At 38.6% G+C, this 6,000-nt stretch overlaps 1 non-coding gene across 1 annotated transcript; it reads right to left on the bottom strand.

Annotated features, from left to right (window-relative positions):
• Nucleotides 1–574: 574 nt before the first annotated feature.
• On the bottom strand, nucleotides 575–681 carry LOC131254524 (small nucleolar RNA R71). Its single transcript, XR_009175637.1, has one exon. It is a non-coding gene; the product is annotated as a small nucleolar RNA R71 (small nucleolar RNA).
• Nucleotides 682–6,000: the final 5,319 nt, after the last annotated feature.

The following is a 6,000-nucleotide window of genomic DNA, read 5'->3' as shown; positions in this document are numbered from 1 at the left end:
GCTGAGAGTGTTTCATGCCCCAGTGGGGCCATGAAAACACTAACATCTCTTAAGTGAAGGAGGATTGGTCAAATGGTTGCCTATCCATCACCGGATTAGACACCACTCAAGATCCTAAGAGTTAACTGAAGTGATGGTTGCAAATCAACCTGTAAATACTCCTCGACCTCCAGTTGAGGAAGCCTATGATGAAAATGAGGAGCATCAAGCACCCCTGCCTCATACTTTATGGGATTATTTACAACCGGCAGGGGTGAGTGCACCTTCTTGCATGATTTTTCAAGAGAATGCAAGAAATATGGATATCAAGCCAGGAGTGATCTAGCTCCTCCCAAAGTTTCATGGACTTGAATTTGAAAGTCCATATCTATACTTGAAGGAGTTTGATGAGATAATAACCACTTTATACTTTCCTAATGTGACTGAGGACACGGTCAAGTTGAAACTCTTTCCCTTTTCTTTGAAAGAAAAAGCTAAAATGTGGTTACATTCACTACGTCCACAGTCTATTAGTAGTTGGAATGACATGACAAGGAAGTTCATAAAGAAATTCTTTTCATACCATAAAATGAACACCCTCAGAAAGTCAATCATGAACTTCGCCCAAAAGGAGGATGAAACATTCTTTCAATGTTGGGAGCGGTTCAAGGATCTTGTCGGTTCATGCCCACAATACGGTTTTGAAATATGGCACATAAAAAATTTCTTTTATGATGGACTGACATCTTCCATGGGCTAATTGGTCAAGACAATGTGTAATGGGGAATTCATGAACAAGAATGTCGATGATGTGTAGGATTATTTTGACAAACTTGCTGAAAACGCACAATCATGGGACATCTCCCCAAAACCCAAAACCACTTCTAAGCTAACTTAACTAAAGGAGAGGGGTGGAATGTATGTTCTGAAAGAGGAAGATGATATAAATGCTAAAGTGGCCAATCTCACAAGAAAACTCGAGGTCATATAACTTAAGAAGGATAAGGCTAAGGAAGTTGTTTGCGGTATTTTTGCCCGTAATGTGCATACTACTAAAAATTACCCAACTATACTAGCTTTTTAAGAAATTCTGAATGAGCAATTGAATGCCGTAAACAACTACCAAAGGCCTTTCACAGGGACCACCTCCAATACTTACAACTCTGGCTGGAGAAACCATCCAAAATTTAGTTTGAGGAATGGACAAACCACTACACCTCATGGGATCCTTAACCAATTTTTGGAACAAAGGAAACCCCAAAAGGATCCGGTTTTGAAACAAATTCAAAATCAAGAGCTTTTTAATTAAGGCACACCACAAGCCTTTCAAGATATTACTAAGGTTGTGCAACGAATTGAGTCACACTTGACAATTGGAGAGAAATGAGTACTTCCAACCCAACCTCTCCCCAATCCTAAACCACAATATGAAGTTAGTGACCCAAGCTCTTCAAATCAAATAGAGCAAGCTAAGTCCATCACCACTCTTAGGAGTGAGAAGATTATTAACAAAACTATTCCGGTAAGGGTTGAAAAGCCTAAAGATCTAGAAGTAGATGAGAATGATGGACCTAGCACTACTCGACATGGTTTAGAACTGGAACCTCAAGGTATGTCAATTGCTCCATTTCCCCAATAGTTGGTTGCACCAAAACCTCTGTCAAACTCTCAGAATATTTTAGAGTTGCATAAGCAAGTAAAGGTCAACATCCCTCTACTAGATGTCGTTAAACAAATTCCTTCATATGTCAAATTCTTGAAAGATCTATGCACTACTAAAAGACGAAAAAATATATAAAAGAAGATCTTTTTGATAGAAAAAGTGAGTGTCATCCTAAAACAAGATGTGCCACAAAAATACAAGGATCCCGGTAGCCCAACCATCGTTTGCATAATTGGGAACTACTGAATTGAGCATGCACTTCTTGATTTGGGAGCGAGCGTAAACCTGATTCCTTATTCGGTCTACGAATAACTAGGCCATGGTGAATTAAAACCCACCAAAACTACATTGCAACTTACTGATCACTCAGTTTATGTACCGAGAGGAATAATAGAAAATGTGTTGGTCCATGTTGAAAAATTCTACTATTCAGTAGATTTTATCGTCCTGGACACTCGACCCATCATGGATGTGAGCACTCAAATCCCTGTCATACTTAGCCATCCATTCCTTGCTACATCAAATGCAATCATTAATTCTAGGAATGGGGTTATGAGCCTATCTTTCAGAAATATGACATTGAAGCTGAATATATTTTTCAATACGGGCAAACAATCAGAGGATGATGATGATTCCCACAATATTAATATGATCGATTCTTTCGTGAAAAATAGAGCACTTCTGACTATATACTCTGACCCTCTAGAGACGTGCTTGGCCAACTCCCTCGATTTAGATGATGATATGAGTAGGGAGATGAATGCCTTACTTGATGCTATGTCAGTACTTGAAGTTAACCGGTGAAGGCCATAATTTGAGAAATTACCCCAAACCGATGTAGTGCCTCTACCATCTAGTTTCAAAGCACCGAAGCTTGACCTAAAACCTTTTCCCTCTAATCTTAAATATATCTACTTAAGTTAAGATGAAACATACCCGGTGGTGATTTCTTCCCACCTTAAGCAAGAACAGGAGAGTAAGATTATTTCTACTGTCGTTGAGCACAAAGGAGCCCTTGGATGGTTGATTGCAGACCTTAAAGGAATTGACCCTTTGATTTGTACTTACCGCATTCATCTGGAGGATAATGCGAAGACCTCCTGGCAACCACAACATAAATTAAATTCAAACATGAAGGAAGTGGTTAAAGCCATAGTTCTTAAGTTATTAGATGTGGGTATCATATACCTATATCCGACAGTCAATAGGTGAGTCCAACTCAGGTAGTTTCTAAGAAGTTCGGAATCACCATCGTAGCCAATGCAGATAATGAACTCATGCTAACTAGAGTTACTACTGGTTGGAGAATGTGTACTGACTATAGAAAGTTAAATACCGTCATAAGGAAGGACCACTTTCCTTTGCCCTTCATTGATCAAATTTTGAAAAGGCTAGCTGGTCACTCCTATTATTGCTTCCTTGATGGATATTCGGGCTAGAATCAGATAGAGATAGCTCTTGAAGATCAAGGAAAAGCCATTTTTAAATGTCCCTTTGGCACATTTGCTTACCTGAGTATTTTTCTAACATGGTGGGGCAATATCTAGAGGTCTTCATGGACGATTTCTGTCTTTGGTCCATCCTTCAGCGAGTGTTTGGATAATTTAAAAATTGTGCTGAAGCGATGTGAGGAAAAGAAATTGATACTTAATTGGGAGAAGTGCCACTTCATGGTTCGTAAGGGAATTGTTCTTGGACATATCATCTCGTCCAAGGGAATTGTTTTGGACATATAATCTCGTCCAAGGGAATTGAGGTGGATAAGGCAAAAATTAATCTTATCTCTAGCCTGCCTCCCCCCAAGAGCATACGAGACTTATGATCATTCTTAAGACACGCCAGATTTTATATAAGATTCATAAAGGACTTTAGTCACCTCTCTCACTAGATTTCACAGAAGATTCATAAAGGATTTTAGTTACCTCTCTCGTCCTTTATGCAATCTACTCCAAAAGGATGTACCATACGAGTGGACAGAGCAATGTCAAGAAGCTTTCTCTAAGCTCAAAGGCATGCTAACTTCTGCGCCTATCATGCAGCCACTTGACTAGAACATTCCTTTTAAAATTATGTGTGATGCATTCGACTATGCTATTGGGGTGGTGTTAGGCCAAAGAAAAGAAAAGAAGCCCTACGTTATTCATTATGAAAGTAGAACTCTATGTGCTAAAATAGGGCTCACTCACTTACAAGTAAGTTCTAGAGTCCATTAAGTCTGAAGCCCTTTCCTTGTCTAAGATTGGGATTCAGAGTTTGGTTATTCAAACTCACTAAGACCTTTCATAGGTGTCCAACGGGAGAATACGTGTAGAGTCCTTGTGTAGGATCTACTGCCTTGTGTAGGCATTGTGAGTTACCTTGTGTAGGCACCTAGGGTTGTCTTGTGTTGGCACCTTACTTAACCTTGTGTAGGTTGCCAAGGTTTATGATTAACCTGATTTAAAACCATTGGATAGTGAAATTTGGTACGCTCAAAGGGATGAGTGCATCAGCCGGGAGTGTAGGCATATAGTCGAACCACTATACATCGTTGTGTTTGTGATGCATGCTTTTTTCTATGTTGTGTTGATTCATGATATGATTAATTTCCGCACACTACATGTTTGATGCATTGCAACTTTTATATATTTCACTATCTTATCTTTTGATTGTGTTTGATTGTTAATTAATCCTGCTTACTAATGATTAGAAGTTAATATTTGCTTTAAGTAAAATTAACATTTTTAAAAAATCCTATTCACCTCCCTCTAGGACACTTAGGCATAATTTTGTAATTCACTAATAGCGGCTTATCGCATTTCATCGAGGATCAATCCTAATAAATAACACACATAATCATGAAAATAAAGGTATCAATTATCAATCAAATACACCTTCCTGCATAGTGTTCCCACACAATGCAGGAAACATGGATTTGAAGCCAAGAGTGATTCAACTACTTTCAAAGTTTTATGGACTAGATTCTAAATGTCCATATTTACATCTGAAAGAATTTGACGAGATAATCACTACCCTACAATTCAATAATGTTTCTGAAGACACTGTGAGATTGAAATTATTTCCCTTCTCTCTGAAAGAGAAGGCCAAGTCATGGCTCCACTCCTTAAGGCCGCAATCCATTGGAACATGGGTTGAGATGACCTAAGAGTTCCGTAAAAAGTTCTTCCCAGTCCATAAGACAATTACCTTAAGGAGGGCAATCATGAATTTCGCCCAAGAAGAGGAAGAAACATTCTTCCAATGTTGGGAGAGATTCAAGTATCTCTTGAATTCTTGTCTACATCATGGCTCTGAAATATAGCGATTAATAAGTTTTTTCTATGACAGATTGACTTTACCCATACACCAGTTTGTAGATATGATGTGTAATGGCGAATTCGTGAATAAGGAGGCTAATGATGTATGGGATTACTTTGACCTACTTGCTAAAAACGCGTAATCATGGGACACCTCCTCAAGGGCCACCACTTCTAAACCAACTCAATCAAGGCAGAAGAGAGGAATGTATGTCTTAAGGGAAGACGATAATATGTGCATTAGGGTAGCCAATCTTATAAGGAAAGTCGAGGCCATGGAACTTAAGAAGGTAAAGACGATCAAACCCGACGAGACCATTGAGGTTGCTTGTGGTATTTGTGCTAGTAACATACACTTAACACGAGATTGTCCCACAATTCCTGTGTTTCAAGATTTGTTACATGAGCAATCAAATGTCATGAACAACTATCAATGACCATTCAACAGACCCATCTTAAACACATACAAGTGGGCTGAGAAGCCTAAGGATTCAAAAGAAGCTGAGAGAGATGATGGACTTAACAATGCTCCACAAGAAAATGAACCGGAAAGACGATACAAGTCGGTTGTGCCATTCCTTCAACGATTGATTTCACTAAAACCTCTGTCTTAACACTCATGATATTTTGGAGGTTCTGAAATAGTGAAAGTCAATATTCCTCTCTTGGATGCCATTAAGTAAATTCCCTCATATGTTGAGTTCCTAAAAGATCTACGTACGGTCAAAATACAACAAAACATACAAAAGAAGATCTTTTTTACCAAAAAAGTGAGTGTCATCCTGAGGCAAGATGAGCCACAAAAATACAAAGATCCAGGTAGCCCAACCATCACTTATGTGATTGAGAATCACCAGATTGAGCATGCAATTCTTGACTTAAGAAAAAGCGTAAATCTGATCTCATACTCAGTCTATGAGCAGCTTAGCCTAGGTGAATTAAAACCTACTAGGACCACACTACAATTAGCTAATCATTTGGTTCATATATTGAGAGGGATGATCGAGGACATGTTAGTCCAAGTCGAAAAATTCTACTATCTAGTAGATTTTATTGTATTAG

The sequence above is a fragment of the Magnolia sinica genome, chromosome 8, assembly GCF_029962835.1.
Source record: "Magnolia sinica isolate HGM2019 chromosome 8, MsV1, whole genome shotgun sequence".
Taxonomy (NCBI): Eukaryota; Viridiplantae; Streptophyta; class Magnoliopsida; order Magnoliales; family Magnoliaceae; genus Magnolia; species Magnolia sinica.
The sequence above is the reverse complement of the archived record's forward strand: the minus strand, read 5'-3'. Positions and strand labels throughout refer to the sequence as shown.